Source organism: Convolutriloba macropyga, chromosome 9 (assembly GCF_964194025.1).
Source record: "Convolutriloba macropyga chromosome 9, txConMacr16.3, whole genome shotgun sequence".
Taxonomy (NCBI): domain Eukaryota; kingdom Metazoa; phylum Xenacoelomorpha; order Acoela; family Convolutidae; genus Convolutriloba; species Convolutriloba macropyga.
This window is the reverse complement of record NC_134476.1, coordinates 61,409,167-61,433,097: the sequence shown is the minus strand read 5'-3', so window position 1 is coordinate 61,433,097 and position 23,931 is coordinate 61,409,167. Positions and strand designations below refer to the sequence as shown.

General features: G+C 39.2%; 1 protein-coding gene across 4 annotated transcripts in view; it reads right to left on the bottom strand.

The window, feature by feature from the left end:
- LOC142345918 (muscarinic acetylcholine receptor M2-like) overlaps window positions 1–23,931 on the bottom strand; it is a 170,088-nt gene that overhangs the window by 84,907 nt on the left and 61,250 nt on the right. For 3 of the 4 annotated variants that reach the window (XM_075398370.1, XM_075398372.1, XM_075398376.1), the window contains exon 1: window positions 15,016–15,453. The exons of the other annotated variant lie outside the window; for it this stretch is intronic. The gene's annotated coding sequence lies outside the window, so the exon portion shown is untranslated. Of the gene's footprint in view, window positions 1–15,015; window positions 15,454–23,931 lie in introns of those variants that run through there. 4 annotated transcript variants of the gene reach the window in all.

The window sequence follows — 23,931 nt, the reverse complement described above, 5'->3', positions numbered from 1 at the left end:
AGTCTTCAAAGGTACAGATTATGATTTTGGCGGCTTCGACACCCCTTTCTCGAAGAACTTATCTGAATTTTAACAATTTGTCTTTAACTGTCGTTTTTACTTCGTTTTTTTTAGTCGTGTAAAAATTTTTGGACAATGACTGGTCTCCTTGGCTTTTTATGGAGGAATAAATGGGCCTATGTTCCGATTTGAGTAGATAGCTGATGACGCTCATGACTTTGAAAACAATTGTTATCGAAAACAAAAAAACACTTGTTAACTTTGAATGTTTGTTCTGTATTGTATATTTGTTCCCTATTCGAGTTAATTACCGGTCATGTTTGACACTATTGTTGTCGAGGAAAGATACGAGTGTACAAAATCAAATGTTTTCCAAAATTAGTAATGAATTTACCGGCTTCGACACAAGTTTTTGCTAAAAAAGTGAAGCTAAATTTTGACTTTTGTCCTTATTTGACGTTCTCTTTGTAGACGTCAGACATGTTCTGAAAAATCACAGATCGCAAGCGCTTCTTTTGGACGAACAGACGAACCTATTTAAAATTTTCGTTCTTGAGCTGAAGGCTTTGATGACTTTGAAAACTATTGTTTTCGAAGAAAAACAAAAACTTTACTCAGTTTTGTCCCCTTTTTTCTCTTTTTTTGTCTACTTTTTGCCTATTCTCATTAATGAGAATTCGCATACCACATTCATTTTTTTCGAGGAGAATCAATTAAAAATATTTCGAGGAGCAAAAAATGGCTTTACAGCTTCGACAGCGTTTTCTGGAAAATTTTAATTTGAATTTTTGTTGTCTTTATTTGTTGTTCTTGTTGTAACTGCATATCTCTCCTCGTGAAACACAAGTTATTTTGTTTAATTTCAATTTTAACCGACGCTATTTTGACCTTGCTATTAAGTTTTTGTTAAAAACGGACATAAATTTTTGGATTTAAATTATTTTTGTTGATATTGTAATTTGGTTTTGTTGTTCGTCTTGAATTGCGTTCATCTTAACTTAATAATGACTGATCTCATCAATCTAATGCCGCATTTTTACTCCAGTGAGATATTTGCGTTGGAGGCAATATTTTTCTTCATACAATTTTTTTTTTTGAAAAATAGTTGATTTTTTGGGGGTTTTCGATCTGTTCCTCATTTGATAGACGTTTTTGCCAAAAAATGCGGATGAGCGGGGTGGGAACTTTATGTGCGAACGCACACTACCGAGCCTCCTTGCTGTATAAGAGAATTATATATCTTTTCGAATTAAATTTCCGAGATCGGATGAAAGACACTTCCGTCATTTTCAAATGACTGTTTAGTGGGATACTCCGTTATTGTATCTTGAGGATAATTTAATTGAACAATCATCGTCGTTCCGCGCCAATGTTGAGATAGAGTAGCGAGACACAATTTTGATGGCTTTTGATGGCTTTTTGGACCACAAAATATTCCAATTTCGGTCAGTTTTTTACACTTGAACTCTCATTGAAGCTTTAGCCCGTTCGTCTCTTGTCTGCCGACCTCTCTTTGATTGGTGTGTGGCATCTTTAAAAAGTTCTTCATACTTCGCTTGGGGTGAGAATTGAACTCAGTTGGTTCTGTTTCATAAAAAAATATCAGTATTTATATTGTCTTCAGCAGGTAGTGCTAAACTGACCCTGCATTCTGCATTTCTTAAAAAAAGAGGGGCCCTGAGTTAGACCAGTCACAAAACAAAATGACGGGAAAAAAGTCATGCACAAGTCGTTGTTTGATGGCTGCACCAGTCGTTGTCTATTCGTGAACAAAATAGCTGCTAATTACTGAGTGAGTGACCTTGAAAGCAACTGCATTAAAATTTGAGGCTCAGATTTTGCTACTGGTTCTCCCAGCTAGTAAAGCAAAATATCCAAACTGATCATGAGTTGCTCATTTTAAGAGAATGATCAAATTATCATAATTCAAATCTGACTCTCATGAAATGCTTCAGGAGATTTTTTTTTCGGTAGAATTTGTCTTTTGATTTTAGTCTTCCCCCGTAACCATTGCTTAAATTATGTATAGTTTTCGATTGCACCACAAATGCTTAAACAGCTTTTTTGCGGTGCAATGGAGAACTATACATAATATAAGCAATGGTTAAAAGGGAAAGACTGAAATCAAAAGACAAAATGTATCGGTATAAACTGAATTATGACTAGATTAGAAGTGCTTGCTACAAAACGGATTTAAACAATTTTGCTGAAAGGAACCATTTGAATAAATATTTTTAAAAAGTTGCTTCTCACAGTAATAACAAGAGCCGTTTATCTATGACAACGGCTTCAAAAAAATCAGCTAAAAACTGACTGGGCGTAAATTAACCCAGTTTGTGCCTGACAAAAAACTGGTATTGAATCTCAAGATCTTGATTGCAATCAGCAAAGAAAAAATAAAATTGCTGGTGGAAAGAAAAGAAGTAAAATGAAAGAAACATAACTTATTTTTCTACTATTAAAACGTCACGTAGGTGCTTGTTATTTTGACGAGAACTTTCACTTTGTTAGTTTAGAGGGGATAAAAAGTAATAAGATGATAACGGGTCTCAGACGAAAAATTTTAGATCCATAAAACAAGACCAACTAAAACAAATTTTATGCAATGTTCCCCAAAAACAGGCTGAATGGGATTTCCCAAGTTTTGTAATTAATTATCATGATATTAATTATTAATAATTAATTATTTAATAATTGTTTATGATAAATCGTGTTTGTTTTCAATATCCAATAGCTAAAACATCATGTAAAGGAACCAAGTTCTTTAATATCTTTTCTCTCCCCACCTCCACACTTTCCACGTCCTACTTACATTTTGGTCCTCCAAAGCCCTTTCATTTCCTGATTTCCATTCCACGAACCTATTTCCATTGAGGGCCTTTATTTTTCTTGATTTTATTGAAGAAGTCAGAAGAGGTTGACAATTACTTTCAAAATTTTTTATAGAAAGGGATTTCCCGTTTTTGACCATAACTTGTGTGCCAATGGCGAGAATTATGATATATATATATATATATATATATATATATATATATATATATATATATATATATATATATATATATATATATATATATATATAGCTTGATTTGCTACCCTGGTTGCAACTTTCTGAAATACAAATATTATTGAAAAGTTGTCTTGGTATGCAAGATTTAGGCCGAAGAGCATAATTATTTCTGTCGCATCCTAGGGTTAAAAATGGACCGTTGAAACTTGCTCGACTCAGACTGCGGAATTTATGATTTTCTTCAGGGTAAACTTAGACAATTGTCAATTAGCACATTTCAAGCTCCGGCTTCGATATTTTCCCGTTCTTTATCAAAAACACCACAATCACAAAAGATCCAACTGATTTTTGAGACTGTCCCTAAAAATGAGACTGAGATGAGAGTTCTCCTGAGAAGAATGCTTGCGTGGGATGCTCAGTCACGACAGACGAGCTAGCCTTACTTGCAGATTTGAATGTCTCATTTAGAAGGCTGGATATTAAAGGGCGTCTAGGTGTCGTTGGATCAATATAGTGTCGCTCAAGTTAAAGCAGCACTATTACACACCCATTGCTGAGGATTAGTTGCAAGGCCTGGTATGCTATTGCTGCACTATGGTTTATAGGAACGTGAAGTTATCCCCCCACCATTGTCAGTAGACACACACATTAATCAAAAGTTAGCCTCCACGGGATAGGGTTCTTTCTTTCGCGCTCGAAAAACAAATAGGCAACCGGACAAGTCTCACATTTACCTAAGTTTTTACAAATTTTACTAATTAGTGAAAAAGTTTAACTCTATACAACTTCTGATTAGTGAAGCATCACATCTATATCAGGTATCACTGATTAGTGATAACAAAGAGCAAACATAGCCGAAAATCTTTAAACAAAAGCATTAGCTAAACACAATAAGCAAGAGCCTCATTCAAATAGTAGGTTTAAAATAGCAAAATCCAGAATAGAGCTGTTACAAGGAAAAATAGTGCAATTAAAGTGCATTATATGTTTTTTTTTTAAAAAAGACAAGCTTTCAGACACAGTCAACATGCCAAACAAGTCTAAAACATCAACAGCAAAGAACAGCCTCAAGCAACAACTTCAGCTGAAGATGAAGGACTGGAAAGTAGTAAAAGACCTCTTTGATCAACAGAGCAATAGTAATGAATGTCTAAGTATACTACGTAAAACTTCGGAAGTCTTGAGGTCTCAGAAGGAGCAGTTAGACAGAAGTTGCAGTGAACTCATGAAGCTACAGCTAACAAGTGAAGAGTGTCAACACTTGCTAATGAATTTGCCGAGAGGAACAGAACCGAACTGAGACGCAAACAGAGAGCAAAAGCACACAGAACGGATAAAACTTGACAAAACTGAGTCTGTTTTGAACACATCATCAGCGTCTTCAACTAATCTACCGAGAAAATAGTACCCTTTACGCAATTATACATCAGCTAAGCCGCAAGAATTAGGAACCTAACACTGTTATTTCGTCGGACTCTGAAGACCCTGATAATTCTCAACCCCTTCTGAACATTGAAAAGAGAAGACGGAACAGGGAATTTCTCACTGGTGCACAAAGATCAGATGAAAACTGCCAAAATTCAAGTCTATCGAGAGAACAGAACAGAGCCGACATGAGAATGATAGCAGAGCAGGACAATTCCAACAACCAGTTTCTTTTCATAACAATAACCCAACTGGTTAGACCATGAGCCATAGGTACACACCGCAAAACAATGAACAATTGTGCCGGACTTGATGGACATTATAACAACGGCTATAACAACATCCTATACATTGGCTTCCCGAGTTTCCCGAGTTCACTACCAGACTGGATGCAACAACAAGCACTGATGTTCCAGAACACACTAAGTTTGCGTAAGCTATCGATTAATATTTTTACAAGTGATCCTTTGCAATGACTCCAGTGGTTCAGTTCCTTCGAAGAAACTATCAACAACAACAGTGGCCTCCAAGATGCCCAAAAAATGACCTACCTACAAAACTCTGTAAAGAAAAAGCAACAGATTCGATAAGTGGATAGTCTTACAATGGGGACTACTACCACGAAGCCATCGCTAAACTGAACAGAAAATTTGGCAAACCAGAGCATTTTGTCGCTGCATATCTGGATTAATTGGAGAAGCGCCTAAAACCCAGATTAGACTAACCAAACTCTTTTGTGAGCTTCTCATCTTTTTTGAGGAGACTGCTACAAACCTTTAGGTTTCACAACTTCGAAGCTGATCTTAAGTCTTCAGCTCTCCTGAGGATGGCCAGAGACAATTTGAACGCTCCCAAAATAATGAGATGGAAACAACACACAAGAACCAAAGCCCTGCTACAACCTAACGCTACCCACTTTGGAATGACTCCTACGCAGAGGCTGCGAAGACATCTCGCAACAACGGAACCAGAGAACCAGAAAGAACAATTATTCTAGTAGGGGGCCAACGGACGTGTCACGTCAACTCTGCTCACAAAACCACAACCTTTGTCGACATCCCGAATACTTGGAAAGTTCAGGGCATGTCCGACAGGGTTGTGTGAGGAGGTTCAATCTCTGCCCTAATTGTCTAAGAGCTGACGAAAAGAGTCTTTGTCAATCAAAAATAATGTGCCTCGCGGACAGTTGCAATAGCTTCCATCACTCAACCCTCCATAGGGCGGATTCAAGGCGGCAAAAACAAAATTCACAACCAAGTGGGAACTAGAATCAAATATCACAAAACAATATCTTCAGAAATCAAACAAACCAAAACCGTTAAAACTATGGACTTAACTTCAATAAGGAGAACCAAAGGCAGCAGACAAGTTCAAACTACAACCAACAGAATGAAAACCAAAGCAGACAAGGTGGATCTAACAGCAACATTTCACACGGGGTCAACTGCAATAAAAAAGGTTTTCATCTTCAGCCGATGACCACGCAGAACAACAATAACAGACAACAGAAAAACACTCAGCGGACTGTGTTCCAGCAGCAGGCAACTACTCTGCATCTACAGTTCAAAAAGTTCATCTGCAGCAACCAAAAGGAAACTTCTTGAATCAGACCGCATTTACAGTTGCAGGCGATACCAGTAACAATTTTTAACAGAGATTTCTGCATTGAAACCAACACATTGCTGGACAGTGGCAGTGACAACACACATTTAACACAAAAGATAGCCGATGCACTTCAAGTTCAACATCCCAAAGACATAGTCCTACCACTAGATTCACTTCATGGTGAACACTCAGTTAAAACAGCAGATGTTATTATTGGCATAGGAGCTTTGTACAGCAGTCGTCCTGTAAAAAAACTCCTTGTGTACGCAACAACAATGGAGGATTTCGGAGGCCAAGAGTTCAATTTGAAATGTCGAATGAGATCTGCAGAGACCTCACCTTCAAAACATAAAATTTCCAACAATCAGGGACAACCGGATAGGAATTTTGATTGGAGCAGATGCATTCACAGCAAAAGTTCCTCAGACAGTTCACAACGGCACCCATTGGTACCCCATATGGAGTCAACACTCTACTTGGTTGAACACTGACAGGGTCCATTCCTGGGAGAAACACACAGAAGACGCCCGGACAATCACACAGCACAAGCATTGCACTTTTCAATCATATCAAGAGACGACAAGACGAGCCAGATGAAAACCTTCTCCAGCTCCTCTGAAGGACTGAACTTCAATCAGTGTTCTTCCAAGGGGCAGTCTTAAGATGACAAAGCAGCTTTGTCCTTCCTCAACGATACCATAAAACACATTGGTGACAGATACCAGATTTGACTTGCATTGAAGAAAGACCTCAAACTCCCTAACAACTACTTCATGACCAAAATTCAGTGGCACGCTCTGCAACAGAGGCTGGAGACACACAAACTTGAGAGACCGCTACGAGCAAACCATCAAAAAGGATTCTGATCAAAAATTCTCACCTTTGCACTGCTTCAAAATAAAAGAGAATCTCGCTAAATGAAGCATTGCTTACAGGGCCGGATCTATTCTGCAACCTACATAGCCTTCTTCTCTAGTTCAGGCAGTACTCAGTAGCAGTCACAGTGGACATCGAGAAAATGTTCATGCAGATTGGCATCCAACCACAAGACCAGGACTATCACCGTTTTCTGTGGACAGAGCATGGCAATGAAAAGATCTTCAAATACAATTGACTCTTTTTTGGAGCCAAATGCTCACCTTCTTGTGCGATCTTTGTTCTGCAGAAGTGTGCAAGTGACCAAAAATAAGAGCACCCAGAGGTGTACTCATCAATCATGCGGCAGTTCTACAAGGACGATTTAATGCAGACCAATCCTTCTTAAGAGGCGGCCTCCAGAAGTTCAGAGGAGATCAAAACTGTTCTATAGACAGTAGGGCTTAATCTAACGAAATTCTTAAGCAAAAAACAACCACAATAGAGAACCTACGGGACGAAGACAAGACAGAAACGAAAACTGAAAGAATTTTCGGTCAGACACGGGACCCCAAGACTGACAAGTTGATGTTTGCAAAACCGAATTTTTTCTACACAGGGCAACAACTGACTCAGAGAAAGGTGCTACCAATGGCTTCTTATCTGTTCGATCCAGTTGGACTGTTTCAGCGTTTGTCAACAGAATTAGATGCATCCTCCAGAAAATCATTAGAGAAGGAAGAAACTGGGATCAACTTGTGTCAGAATGATATCAACAAGAACTACAGGAGAAGATAGATGAGTTCGACAGCATGACTTCAATTCAAATTCCTAGATGCTTGACTCCCAACGTTAATGAAACCCATCAACGTCACAAATTCACTGATGCCTCAATGAGTACAACTGCTGCCATAGTTTACGTGAGGGCAACCAACGCCGATGGATCTTCCACATCCCAATATGTGATCAGCAAAACAAAAGCGGCACTGATCAAGCAGCTGAGCATTCCAAACTGGAATGGAAATCGGCACCACTTGGAGCAGTGCTAGCTGGGTTCTGTGAGAGTGAGATGACAGCTACCATAAACTCAGAGCACTTTTGGATAGAAAGCACTGCCAAATTTGGATGGACCCAATCCAAAAACAGAGACAAAAGATGTACCTTGCCAGCAGATTGAGTAAAATTCACGAGAATTCCAACCCAGACATTTGGAGACGCATCCCTGAAAAGATCAATCCCGGTAACCACGACACACAAGGCCACACCCCATCAGACATCCCAAAGCTGTGGCTCAAACCACCGGACTTTCTGAGCAAACCTCAAGATTTCTAGAATTTCGCCGAGGATACTGATCCCCGCATGTGCGCTACACAAGCAATACGTCTTTAAACGCCTGTAATTGAGGTTGAAAAAATTTCATATTAGAGTTGAATACTCAACTCTACTAGAATGGTTTTCCAGGCAGTAAGACGTTTCAAGGCCAAACTCCTAACGAGAAGACAAAACGAATCACCTAAGAATTCAAACACTGACAATTTTGCATCAGATGAAAACCAGGCAACTTTTCAATCCTATCAAGAGACGACAAGGTGAGCCAGATGAAGACCTTCTCCAGCTATTCTGAAGGAGTGAACTTCAATCAGTGTTCTTCCAAGAGGCAGTCTTAAAATGACAAAGAAGCTTTGTCCAACCTCAACGATACCCTAAATAACATTGGTGACAGATACCAGATTTGAGTTCCATTGAAGAAAGACGTCAAACTCCCTAACAACTACTTCATGGCAAAAATTCAGTGGCACGCTCTGCAACAGAGGCTGGAGACAGACACAAACATGAGAGACCGCTACGAGCAAACCATCAAAAAAGATTTTGATAAAAACTACTTCACATTTGCACTCTGTTTGGTACCTGTCTCATCACCTAGGGATTAACAAACAGATACCAGACAAAATCCGCAGAGTTACAAACGCTGCTTCAAAAAAAAGAGAATGTCATTGAATGAAGCATTGCTTACAGTGCCGGATCTATTCTGCAACCTACATGGCCTTCTTCTCCACTTCAGGCAGTACTCAGTAGCAATCACAGTTGACATCGAGAAAATGTTCATACAGATTGGCATCCAACCACAACACCAGGACTATCACCGTTTTCTGTGGACAGAGCATGGCAATGAAAAGATCTTCAAATACAATTGACTCTTTTTTGGAGCCAAATGCTCACCTTCTTGTGCGATCTTTGTTCTGCAGAAAGGTGCAAGTGACCAAAAACAAGAGCATCCAGAGGCGTACTCATCAATCATGCGGCAGTTCTACAAGGATGAATTCATGCAGACCAATCCTTCTTAAGAGGCTGCCTCCAGAAGTTCAGAGGAGATCAAAACTCTTCTACAGACAATAGGGCTTCATCTAACGAAATTCTTAAGCAAAAAACAACCACAATAGAGAACCTACGGGACGAAGACAAGACAGAAATGAAAACTGAAAGAATTTTTGGTCAGACACGGGACCCCAAGACTGACAAGTTGATGTTTGCAAAACCGAAACTTTTCTACCCAGGGCAACAACTAACTCAAAGAAAGGTGCCACCAATGGCTTCTTCTCTGTTCGATCCAGTTGGACTGTTTCCGCGTTTGTCAACAGAATTAGATGCATTCTCCAGAAAATCATTAGAGAAGGAAGAAACTGGGATCAACTTGTGTCAGAATGATATCAAAAAGAACTTTAGGAGAGGATAGATGAGTTCGACCGCATGATTTCAATTCAAATTCCTAGATGCAGATTGGCATCCAGCCACAAGACCAGGACTATCATCGTTTTCTGTGGACAGAGCATGGCAATGAAAAGATCTTCAAATACAATTGACTCTTTTTTGGAGCCAAATGCTCACCTTCTTGTGCGATCTTTGTTCTGCAGAAGTGTGCAAGTGACCAAAAATAAGAGCACCCAGAGGTGTACTCATCAATCATGCGGCAGTTCTACAAGGACGATTTAATGCAGACCAATCCTTCTTAAGAGGCGGCCTCCAGAAGTTCAGAGGAGATCAAAACTGTTCTATAGACAGTAGGGCTTAATCTAACGAAATTCTTAAGCAAAAAACAACCACAATAGAGAACCTACGGGACGAAGACAAGACAGAAACGAAAACTGAAAGAATTTTCGGTCAGACACGGGACCCCAAGACTGACAAGTTGATGTTTGCAAAACCGAATTTTTTCTACACAGGGCAACAACTGACTCAGAGAAAGGTGCTACCAATGGCTTCTTATCTGTTCGATCCAGTTTGACTGTTTCAGCGTTTGTCAACAGAATTAGATGCATCCTCCAGAAAATCATTAGAGAAGGAAGAAACTGGGATCAACTTGTGTCAGAATGATATCAACAAGAACTACAGGAGAGGATAGATGAGTTCGACAGCATGACTTCAATTCAAATTCCTAGATGCTTGACTCCCAACGTTAATGAAACCCATCAACGTCACAAATTCACTGATGCCTCAATGAGTACAACTGCTGCCATAGTTTACGTGAGGGCAACCAACGCCGATGGATCTTCCACATCCCAATATGTGATCAGCAAAACAAAAGCGGCACTGATCAAGCAGCTGAGCATTCCAAACTGGAATGGAAATCGGCACCACTTGGAGCAGTGCTAGCTGGGTTCTGTGAGAGTGAGATGACAGCTACCATAAACTCAGAGCACTTTTGGATAGAAAGCACTGCCAAATTTGGATGGACCCAATCCAAAAACAGAGACAAAAGATGTACCTTGCCAGCAGATTGAGTAAAATTCACGAGAATTCCAACCCAGACATTTGGAGACGCATCCCTGAAAAGATCAATCCCGGTAACCACGACACACAAGGCCACACCCCATCAGACATCCCAAAGCTGTGGCTCAAACCACCGGACTTTCTGAGCAAACCTCAAGATTTCTAGAATTTCGCCGAGGATACTGATCCCCGCATGTGCGCTACACAAGCAATACGTCTTTAAACGCCTGTAATTGAGGTTGAAAAAATTTCATATTAGAGTTGAATACTCAACTCTACTAGAATGGTTTTCCAGGCAGTAAGACGTTTCAAGGCCAAACTCCTAACGAGAAGACAAAACGAATCACCTAAGAATTCAAACACTGACAATTTTGCATCAGATGAAAACCAGGCAACTTTTCAATCCTATCAAGAGACGACAAGGTGAGCCAGATGAAGACCTTCTCCAGCTATTCTGAAGGAGTGAACTTCAATCAGTGTTCTTCCAAGAGGCAGTCTTAAAATGACAAAGAAGCTTTGTCCAACCTCAACGATACCCTAAATAACATTGGTGACAGATACCAGATTTGAGTTCCATTGAAGAAAGACGTCAAACTCCCTAACAACTACTTCATGGCAAAAATTCAGTGGCATGCTCTGCAACAGAGGCTGGAGACAGACACAAACATGAGAGACCGCTACGAGCAAACCATCAAAAAAGATTTTGATAAAAACTACTTCACATTTGCACTCTGTTTGGTACCTGTCTCATCACCTAGGGATTAACAAACAGATACCAGACAAAATCCGCAGAGTTACAAACGCTGCTTCAAAAAAAAGAGAATGTCACTGAATGAAGCATTGCTTACAGTGCCGGATCTATTCTGCAACCTACATGGCCTTCTTCTCCACTTCAGGCAGTACTCAGTAGCAATCACAGTTGACATCGAGAAAATGTTCATACAGATTGGCATCCAACCACAACACCAGGACTATCACCGTTTTCTGTGGACAGAGCATGGCAATGAAAAGATCTTCAAATACAATTGACTCTTTTTTGGAGCCAAATGCTCACCTTCTTGTGCGATCTTTGTTCTGCAGAAAGGTGCAAGTGACCAAAAACAAGAGCATCCAGAGGCGTACTCATCAATCATGCGGCAGTTCTACAAGGATGAATTCATGCAGACCAATCCTTCTTAAGAGGCTGCCTCCAGAAGTTCAGAGGAGATCAAAACTCTTCTACAGACAATAGGGCTTCATCTAACGAAATTCTTAAGCAAAAAACAACCACAATAGAGAACCTACGGGACGAAGACAAGACAAAAATGAAAACTGAAAGAATTTTTGGTCAGACACGGGACCCCAAGACTGACAAGTTGATGTTTGCAAAACCGAAACTTTTCTACCCAGGGCAACAACTAACTCAAAGAAAGGTGCCATCAATGGCTTCTTCTCTGTTCGATCCAGTTGGACTGTTTCCGCGTTTGTCAACAGAATTAGATGCATTCTCCAGAAAATCATTAGAGAAGGAAGAAACTGGGATCAACTTGTGTCAGAATGATATCAAAAAGAACTTTAGGAGAGGATAGATGAGTTCGACCGCATGATTTCAATTCAAATTCCTAGATGCTTGATTCCCAACGCCGATGGATCTTCCACATCCCTATATGTAATCAGCACAACAAAAACGGCACCGACCAAGCAGCTGAGCATTCCAAACTGGAATGGGAAGTGGCAATACTTGGAGCAGTGCTAGCTGGGTTCTGTGAGAGCGAGATGACAACTATCATAAATTCAGAGCACTTTTGGATAGAAATCACTGCCAAATTTGGATGGATCCAATCCAAAAACAGAGACAAAAGATGTACATTGCCAACATATTGACGAGAACTCCAACCCAGACAATTGGAGACAAATCCCGGAAAAGATCATTCCCGGTAACCACGAAAGACGAAGCCTCACCTCAGCAGACATCCCAAAGCCGTGGCTCAAACCACCGGACTTTCTGAGCAAACCTCAAGATTCCTGGAACTTCGCCGAGGATACTAATCCCCGCATGTGCCCTACACAAGCGATACATCTTTAAACGCCTGCAATTGAGGTTGAAAAAATTTCAACCTGGAGTCGACTACTCAACTCTACTAGAATGGTGTTCCAGGCAGTAAGACGTTTCAAGACAAAACTCCTAAGGAGAAGAAAAAAGAATCACCTAAGACCTCCAACACTGACAATTTTGCATCAGATGAAAACCAGGCAAGAAACTACCTGATCACGCTGTCCTAAAACGAGTGTTCTCAGGAACAATTTTTTCACTGTTGGAGGGAATCAAATTTGAGAAATGAGACAAGCTGATGCCCTTCACTCCCTTTTTAGATGACGACGGACTCTTGAGGGTAGGATGAAGACTCAACCAGGCACCTATAACTTACAGCGCAAAATATCCCCTAGTTCTCCATAGCAGGAGCAAAATTACAAGACTGTTGATTGAAAAGGCACACCATGACTGTGGCCGATAGGGCGTGCAACATGTAAAGGCTCATCTGTATCAAACTTTCCTGATGATTGGATTGAGAAAAGTGCTGAAAAGTCTGCGGAAATACTCTTTCATTCGCAGACGATGGACGGCAGACAACGGGAGACCCAAGATGGCTGATCTGCCTAAATTCAAATTTCCAGACCTAAACAAGCGGTACCCTTTCATCAACACAGGAATGGCCATATTTGGAGTTTCTACATTGAGGACAAAAATGAGGGTACTCAGATGTACTACTTCTGCTTGTTCACATGCCTGGTCACCAGAGCTGTCCACCTAGAAGTATGCCATGACCTCTCAACCGATTGTCTTCTCATGGCCGTCCCCGCAGATTTGTGTCAGGATGTGGATACCCTGAGCTCGTTGTGAGTGACTATGACAAAAACTTGATTAGAGCCAGTTAAGCAATGAAGTTCAAGTTCCAGAGAAACTACCAGTCAGACAACAAGTACATCAGACTGCAATTGCTCAACAGAAGCTTCTTTGGCCTTTCAACCCACTTTTGGCACCACACTTTGAAGGAGTTTGGGAGAGTCTGATACAGATCGCGACGAGAAGTCTTCTAGTAGTGCTGGGCAGTCGGAAACTATAACTCTCAGTTCTCAGAAAATGGTGGCAGAAGCCGTGGGCTGCAGCTTTTTAGATGAGGGAACACTTACTCCTCGTTTTTTCCTCTTTCGCAGACCTCACGTGTGTCTTAAATTTCTTCTGAAAAACAACCAGCGGTTTTCCACTAAGAACTTCAAGCTGACGCAGGCGGTACTTGACCACAACTGGAGCAGGCTGCTAAAAGAGCATGTTCCTGAGCTCAACAAAAAAAACGAAGTACCAATAATCAAATTATGAGTTGGATGAAGGTGACATTGCTTGGGTTTTCATGGACTTCACTCCAAGAGGCATCTGGCCTCTTGGGAAGGTTGTGAAAGCACACAGAGGTGCAGAAGCAATAGCTAGCAGTTTCGACATCCAGACGGCTACAGGAATAGTCCAAAGACCAGCATTAACCCTATGCCGTGTATTCCCAGACTGTCAAGTGCTCCGAAGGGTCACCGAATTAAGTTCATTGAAACACACACACACACACACACACAAGCACACACACACACACGCACACACAAACACACACAAACACACACACACACACACACAAACACACACACTCAATACCAGAATGAAAACTTTTGTGCTTTATTTCTGTGTGTTTACATTTTCATTTCAAATTTTGGCTTTTGTTAACGAGAGTGTAAAGGAACCAAGTTCCTTTATAAATTTTCTCCTCCCCCACACCCACATTTTCCACCCCCACATATATTTTCGTCCTCCAAAACCCTTTCATTTCCTGATTTCCATTCCCTCAACCTATTTCCAATAAGCTCTTTTATTTTTCTTGATTTAATTGAAGAAGTCAGAAGTGGTTGACATTTGCTTTTGAAAACTATTTATAGTAAGAGATTTCTGCGGTAAGGTATTTTTTGCGTTATTTTGTTGCTTATAAAAACGTTTTATGACATTTTTTCTGGACCTATTTGACTATTAAGTAATTTCAGCAAATAATATCTCGAGGCCTTGGATACTTCGTATTTTTTCATCTAAATTTCATATCAGAAAGGGTGAAAAATTTGGACGACCTGGCGGGAGGAGGAGGGGCTTCCAACTAGCTCACAAAAGTTCTTGTTTTGATTTTTTCATATTAACAGATCAAATTCCTTTTTTAAGACTGACTTGACAAAACTGACATGACAAAAACAGCCAGGGTAGCATCAAGTTCCTAACCCCCAAAATCAATTTCGAGGGTTCGAGCAACAATAGCTTGTAAAACTTGAGGCTCAATTTAACTAACCAGTCTTCTGGCGAGAAGCTCAGGATAATGATAAATATAATAACCACTTGACTTGCAAAAAATGCAAAATACATATGGAATTTGATCAAATAATTTGGTCTCAGGGGATAATGAGTTAGGGCAATTATTTGTTTGTTCGAGAAATTCTTGCTTGCATGTTGCTTTATTCATCACTTCAGTATTAATAGGTCGACAATCCAGTCCCGTATATGGGTTCTAATCACTGGGGTTAAGTGTGAACTAACAAGGTAAAACTGGGCTGAAATTTTTCTCATACCTCACACACACACACACACACACACACACATCTCGTCTCGAGGAGAGTGCAAATATTTATGTAAGTTAAATTCAAGGGGAAATCAAATTCAGGGCTTACTTATCTACGACCCAAGTGATAAATTTCGGTCATTTTAAGACAAATAAAGAATCCTTTCAAGTCTTTCCTCATTTTTCTACAGTCAATACTATTGCGAAAAATTTACAGAAGTGTAAACAAATAACAGCATTCGTGGAATAACTCAACATTTCTGTGTGTTACGAGGAAAAGAAACCTCAGAATTTAAGTTAAATTCAGTGAGGAAATCTCCCAAATTTGACTAGTTCCAATTTTTTTGAATGAAAAAAATTAATTCCCGGAAATATAATTTTGCGCGGACCATAGATTTAAAATTTTAAACCAATTTTCACAGTTGCTCGGTGACATATTAAGAAAAATGAGAATATAACTGCTGCTAACGAAATGTGGCGATATTTAGGAAGTTATAAAGGTATATTTTAATGAAAGCGGAAAGAAACTAGAAGTGGGGTATCAAAAATTTATGGAAACAAGCTGCAATAAAAGTGGGGGGAAATAAAAATTGAATTTGAAAAGAGGCGAAAATAGTTGGAGTCAATTTAGATCTAATAAAGCAAGTCTAGGATTTGTAGAAGCGAAATACTCGACTGCATTTTAGGTGGAAAGAGGGACTGGAGAGAGAGTTCTCTCATGGCGTAATTAAGAACCACTTTTTATAATTGTTTGATGCTAAATTCCATTCCTGGAGTGAAATTTCAGTAATTGCGAATGTCATTTCAACTCAATTGCGGTGTGTGGGTAGCTGCTGCTTTTTAACCCCCACTTCCCCATGCTAACCAACCGACCATGTTAGTAAAAAAGTTGCATTTATAACTAGCTAGTACATATATTTATTAGTAAGTGTTCAAAATAAAACGTCTGGTTCCACGGCCAATTTTGTTTTATAAAAGGAAGCGATAAATTTGGTATTGTTAAAACAAACTGTTCTAAATATGAAGCGACACTTTCAATTTCAATTTCAGCTTTATTAATATTGACATGTCGAATGATTAGCCTTCAGCTCAAATTTAATTAGCGGAAAACAGACATAACTAAACTGATTTTTCTATCTTTACGTGTCATGTTTGTAACTGGACAGTAGAGCTGACAAGCACTGAACTGAGTCTAGACTTATTTGCATAAATAACTGTCTTTGGTCACACATGTTCAAACGGCATTTGTCAAACAAGCCACTCAAAATAGACCGTCTTACAAGCCAAAAATTACTTGAACCAAAAAAAATCAACTTAAGAGTTTTTTGTAAAATAATTAGATGTAAAACTAGCAAACTGCATTGTCCCACAAAACGAATACTTTTATCAAGTAATAGTATTTGAAAAAAATCAGCATAACCCTACTTTTTATTGCAAGCGGGTGAGGAGAGCAATATAATTCAGGGGACTAGCGAAATGTCATTCAAAATTGAAAATGCTGCTCTTCATTAATTTCTTTATTTTTGTATTGTCACATCAATTGTTTTGATCTACTTTTTTTTCGAGTAAATAATCTCTTTGTAGAGATGATACTCAAATTTGGCCTCTTCAGGTACGTTAGTTACGTTAAATCATAGCATCGTTACTTCTTTTAGTTAGAAAATGTTCAAATTCTTTTTATGAGTTTCCATTCATGATCTTTACAAAAAACGGTCTCCCATTAGAAATTGATATAAGTGTTCTGTTCAACTCAGAGGCAGAGGAGTGTGGAGCCAAGACAGGAAAGTATATGCTCATCAAATGTAGTCTTCTAGCGAACAAAAATGCCCGCCGCCCCATTTTCGTCTGATGCGATTGAAAGTTATTAAGCCTCGAGCTACAGGAAGGGTTATCTCTCCAATTGTTTTGGAACCAATGCCAGAATTGGCCGATTTCTGGGACTCGCAAAAAAAAAAACGTTTCGAAAAATTCTATAGAAAAAATGTCCACTGAAAGGGAATCTGGACTCAACCAAAATTCTCTGAAGACCCGGGTTGACCAAACATACCAACCATAAAAAATTCCATAATGGTCCCATAAAGTTCCATAAAAAATTTCTTTCTATGAACTTGCTATGGTTTGTAAGTTTCCATAATGGTCCATTTTATGGTTTTTAAGTTTCCATAAAAGAATGATGGTCGTGTTATGGTTGGCAATATATCATTATGGAGCTCTATGGTTGTCAAGTTACCATTAAAGAACTTTTTATGGTTCGTAAGTTACCATTATGGAACTTTCTGTGGTTTGTAAGTTTACCATTATGGAACTTTCTGTGGTTTGTAAGTTTACCATTATGGAACTTTCTGTGGTTTGTAAGTTTACCATTGTGGAACTTTCTATGGTTTGTAGGTTTACAATTATGGAACATTATATGGTTGATAAGTAACCGTTACCTAAACACTTAGAGTCGACTTGTGGCTTTGATATAAAACTTAGTTCTGAAATGAATAAACGTACAGCTGTCGTTTGGAGCAAACCAAAAGACAATATTAATGAAGAATGTTTTTTTCTAATTTAAGTCTACCCATTTGTCTTCTCAATAGGTGAACAAAATAAATAAAACGCAAGCTTTATTATCTAGAAAAACTACACAATAAAAAAAAGTTCGGCAAACAAATAAACTTTTGCAGGAGTTAATCTCGAAAATAATCAATCATGTTCAAACACGTCTAGCAATGGGGTGAGGAAAGTCTTTGAGTTACACAAAATTTTGACCATTTTTCCGGAAATTTGAGAAGCAGTACATTCAGATCGTTTTCCAGACTCGACTTCAATATAGGAGAAAAAGTTCAGACTGACGTCTTCAGGTTTTTCTGTCTTCAGAACTTTAAAAGTAGAAGCGATTGCGTAGTTGACATCTCTGGCTGAACAAAATTGTTCAACAAGGCCGTAAACTGCAGTGCCATCTCGTATAAATGAAATGCATGCATTGTGCTCGTTTTTCTGGAATGAATGAATATTAAAATTCTTGACTCGTAAACTGTCAAAAAAGTTTTTTCCATTTCAAAAGTTGACAAAACCTTAGGAACGCGTAAATTTGGTTGCATCGTTTTTCTTTCCTTTCGAAGTTTTTGACAAAAACCAAGTGGAGCATCGTTTGCAGGCATTTCTCGTCTGATCTTTTTGTTTCTGTTATACCTTTCTATGATCAATCGCAAATGGTTAACGGTTCCAGTGAATTTTGTTTTCAAAAGGTAGTTTGCCGACTCAAACATTATCGCTGATGTGCACCATATTGGTCCATAATTTTCGACTTTCAAGAAAGATGATTCAGGTAGTGAACGTTTGGTGAAAAAATATCGGGGCCATGAATTTCTCCGATTTGGCGCGGAAACTTTTTTATCAACCTATCGGCTTCATTGACAAAGGTATTAGAAGAGAGAAGCAGTCTTGTAAAGTAGCTCAAGAGATGAAGTCGTTCTTACAAAGCTGGAGATATCGAGCCACGCAAAACAATGGGACCCGACCCACATAGAGCAACCAAACTTTAATTTCATTTGCTTTGATGAACTTAATTTCATTCAATGGTCGCAATTTTTGTTTGAAATCGTCGGTTAACTGAAAAAAAAAATAAACACGGTTTTCTATTTTTGAAAATTTTATTAGCTATGAGCTAATCTTCACATCACGAAGAGAAGCATCGAAGCCAGCCAGTCTTCTCTTGAAACTGTCTTTGATAATAAAGAGAACTGTTCTGGCAACACCCAACAAAATCTGATGCATATAGTCTATTGGAGCGGACAACGGCAGTTTTGGCACAATATCAAAAATTTTAGCAGGACCCTTGACTACCTTATAAGAGGAGCAGTTACTGTCCGCTATGAATTGCCGATAGGTTTTGTGTTCTTTGGGGGTTCGCGTTGGAAATCGTTGGTTAGGATAATAAAGGTTGTTGTCTCCACGCAGGCACTCGACATTACATAGAGTGCAGCCGTAGTACGCATTAAACTGTTGCATATTGAGGAGAGAGCTTTTCGCCGGAAGGTCTGCAGTTAAGAGAACCACTTCGAAATTCAGTTTCCTATGTGTTTCTCTAAAAAGGACGTATGAAGGCGTCATTAGTTCTCTTTCGAAGCCCTAATTAACAAAGTGACTAAATAAAAAACTTGATTGTTGACTCCACAGTTTTAATAAATTAAACTTCAAACCTCAAACACTACATCCCAAGCTGGTTTGCCAGATCCAAACCACAACCTAGCAAGGACGATGTTGCGAAACATACACCTTTTTATTGGAGGAAGATTCGCAAATGCTAGACAGACAGGCAAAAGTGGTTGTTTGTTTGATTTTACGACCTTCACACCGTCCAAAATTTATGATCAGACAATCATTAATTTCCCTTTTGACATCATAAAATGCTGTTGGTAGTTTCAAATCTTTTCCGTTCTGTTTAGAAATCGAATATTTTTCTATGGCCTTTATGTTGTCTTGTACAACGTTCTGCAGTTCTTCAATGAATTCTAACCGCCACAACTCTCCGTTTGCGCATGGCTTAGACCGCTATTTTTCTTCAGCTGTCGTGATTCCATGTGTTCTTTCGACAGATCTGTAGCTGGGAATGTTTTTCTCAGGAAAAGTTTTCCTGATCAATTTGAACCACTCATTCGCTTCATTATCAGGAGTATCATGGTTTGCAATTATTTCATGCGCACATAACAAAAAATTGCTGATACTTACGCCAAAAAACAACAGTTCAGCGTTCGATACGTCACTGTCAGACGTTTTGTCATCATTGCTGGCGTTGCCTGCCGATGCTAGAGTACTGACGTCAAAATCAGGTGAATCTGCTCCACCCTGAGGGGAAGAAACAAACAGAATATCGGGAGAAGCTGTCTTAGGACTACCAACTTCATTGTTTAGACTAAATGAGTCTCTAGATTCTTCATTGCGAGTTTCCGAACTTGAACTGCTGTCGCTAAAGTTCCGAAATTCTTCAGTCCTAAGAAACTTTTCTTTGGATCACTTCTGAGGATAAACTAAGGGCGTTCTTGGGAAAACAAGTCGATTCGAAACAGGCAGCACATCAGAAGCAACGGAATGCAGATCAATGTGAGGGCATTGGCAATTGTGATTTCAGTCACCAAAAAAGTGTTCTGAGGAGTAAAACACTGTTATTTCATCTCCTGGAATTATTTCCGAGATGATTTCTAGTTTAATAGCTTTCCGCTTTCCGTCATCAAACACGTCATATTTGCATTTCAGTCGACAGCTGTGGTTTGCAAAACGAGTCGCTCCAACCATTATTCTGTCGAACTTGCAGATATCCGTTCTTTGAAAAATGGATATTTCAGCAAAATTTCTAACAACATCATTTGGAATCTTCTCTCTGTAACCTAGGACAGAGAGCAAAAATTTTTTGGAGAAGGATGAGGAAGGTTTCAAAGGCTCATTTCCGCAATAGAACAGACCATAACCACCGTAGTCATCAGGTTTGAAGGAAAATTTGGCTGTCTGTGCGTCAACATAGCAGCATCTAAGTAAAGTATCAAACTGAAGCAACATGAGATTCTTCTTTAGGCAGTCCTCGTACTCTTTGTGAGACCACACTTCAACCATTGGCTGCAATTCACGAGAGCTATTCTGTATCATTGATTTAGTTACATGAGCATCAACTTGCGCGATTGCAAAGCACTCTTGAGATAACTCTTGAAAAAGAACATAATTCAAACAAGCAAGCTGATTTTTGTCAACAAAACTTTTGCGAACTAGCAACGCACTTGTAAAAAAACGTTTGCAGAAACTTTTAATTTCTGGTGACATTTGGTATTCAACAATAAGTCACGACACCAAAGCGCAGGAAGTCAAATAATGATGACCATAATACATTCAGTTTTCTGGCAGAAGAGTGGTTTCATTGCTATTGTGCTTGAAATCGAAACCCATCTGATTGGCTGACTTCCGTGCCTCCTTATGGGCAAAACAAGACATTTTCGGGTACTTGAGTTTCACGACAACTAAAACAGGGAAGGTGTATGAAAAATTCAAAACAACGAATTCAAACTAAATTAGACAAGTGAGTGTTATAGTCAAATCTTCTTCAGGAGAAGTCCAGATATCTTAGAAAAAACATGAGAAAGAAAAACAAAAGGTGTTATTGTTATTAGGTTGAAAAAACCCTCAAAAGCGTGGCGAGCTTCCTCGGACACAGGAGTTCTTGCTTCGCGTCTGCCCTTGAGAGGACCAAAAATTTGGATCTTCAGCAATGAGGTCTCTTTCTCCCCAAACATTTCAACAGCCAGTTTACGGCCAAACTTTGAGGGCTCTGGTCCTGCGTACAACCCCATTAGATTTTTGACATTCCATATGACTTTGGGTTGTGACACGCTGTTGTCCACTTCTGGTAAATCCCCATTCAAAACAACGTTCAGGACCCTTACAAACTCTTCATTGTTAGCTTTTTCTTCATCTCGGTTTTGTTTGAGTTTTGACTTGTAGCTAGATAAGGTCTCATCAATTTTCTTTGTGAACATTTCAAACTCTTGACGCTCGTGGCTTATTGGGGTTGATTGCAAAACAGCCGATAAATTCAACTCCTCTTTGTCTGAAGAACTTAGGACATCGGACTTCTTTTAAGGCGTTTTTCTAAATGTGACAACAGTGTCTTCCTGTTCATTCGAAGAATTTGAATTAATCATATTGACCTGAAAAACTTTTTTCATTCCATTTGATGCAAACGATCCATATGACTTTGGGTTGTGACACGCTGTTGTCCACTTCTGGTAAATCCCCATTCAAAACAACGTTCAGGACCCTTACAAACTCTTCATTGTTAGCTTTTTCTTCATCTCGGTTTTGTTTGAGTTTTGACTTGTAGCTAGATAAGGTCTCATCAATTTTCTTTGTGAACATTTCAAACTCTTGACGCTCGTGGCTTATTGGGGTTGATTGCAAAACAGCCGATAAATTCAACTCCTCTTTGTCTGAAGAACTTAGGACATCGGACTTCTTTTAAGGCGTTTTTCTAAATGTGACAACAGTGTCTTCCTGTTCACTCGAAGAATTTGAATTAATCATATTGACCTGAAAAACTTTTTTCATTCCATTTGATGCAAACGCGTAAAAACTAATGAATCGTGGCCTGATATACTTTTAGTTTTTTCTTTTTCTGGTTTTTTGGTCACTTCAAATAATGAAAGTAAAAAAACAATTGAGAAAAACGAACAGAAAACACTTTTCTAAAAATGCAACAGAGAAGCAGTTTCAAAGAATTCAAAGTAACAAAACAATACTAACAACATTTCATAAGCTGCAGAATAACGAACAGACAATAATACTATAAATGCAACAGAGAAGCCATTTCAAAGACCTTACAGTAACAGAGCAATTTTAATAACACTTCAAAAGATGCAATGCAACTGAAAATCACTCGCATATAAACAAGCAACAGAAAATGCACCTTTGAGGAGAGAAACCCAGATGTTTGATTGTGAATTATGAAACAAGCTCTTCTAAACAAATACTTTTTCAGTGCTGAGAATTTCTATTCCGCTCCTGGAAACTTCTGCTTGATTTCAGCCCCATACAGGTTGGCGCCACGAATAGTTTCAATGACAGCTTCTTCCGAGTTTTGCCGAAACTTCTGCTTGACATTTTCTAGTACAAACAAAAGGTGTAATTAATTACGCAAAACAACTTAATTGAACCATGTGCATGACAATTTTGTCAAACATTTCATATAACGAAATCCGAACTACTATTCGAGTATCAAAAATCGAACAACGCGAAACAAAGCGAATAAAGGTCAAAACTATGCTCATGTGTGCATAATCGTCAACTCTTCTTCAATAGCTGGATCACAGGGAGCTCTTCCTCCGCTTCTCCTGACTTTGCAGCCGAGTCTCTCGAACAACAAAGTACAATGCTCCTCACACCTAAAGTATTTTGCACCGAGCAGCCTGTCAAAGGATGACGCACTATCGGAAACAGGAAAATCCATCAAATTTCCACCATCTAGCATCACTGGTTCTACATCATTTGATGCTGCTTCATCGACATCTTCTGCTTTGGAGTCACCAGTTGCTTTTCCTTTAGGCTTGAACATTTCAAGCACTTTTTGTCTCAAATTTGCAGACTCCTGCATCTGCTTTTTGTTGTGCTCAGCGCTGATCTCGGTCAGTTTCAAAAACTTGCGTGTCACATAATCCATCACCTCTCTATTTGAGACGCCCTCCACTGACTGTGAGTCCTTTAGTGTAACGAAAAAAAGGAAGCATCAAAAGAAATCGGACAGTTTGGGATTTTTAAGTTTAAAACGTTCTCAGGTTAATTTCACTCTAAGCGCTTTCTTCAAATAAACGGCTTTGGAAAACTTGTTGATGAAACAAAACATACCACTGGACAAAAAAAACTAGAAAAAAATTGTTTTGATAAAATCAAACCTTTGAAGGGATCCCAGTTGCATTGGAGGCGGATGATGGCGTTTTGCTGAATGAGGTTCCAGGCTCAACAGTTGGCTCCAAATGTCCGGCTTCTTTCAGCTTTGAGGCCTTAGCTTTCTTGCATGGTGTTGGCGCTGCTTCTGATGCTGCAGTTTCACTCCGGTTTTCCTTCTCCATTACTGATGTATCCAATAGAAGTGAGTAATTCTCAGAGACACTAAGCATAACATCA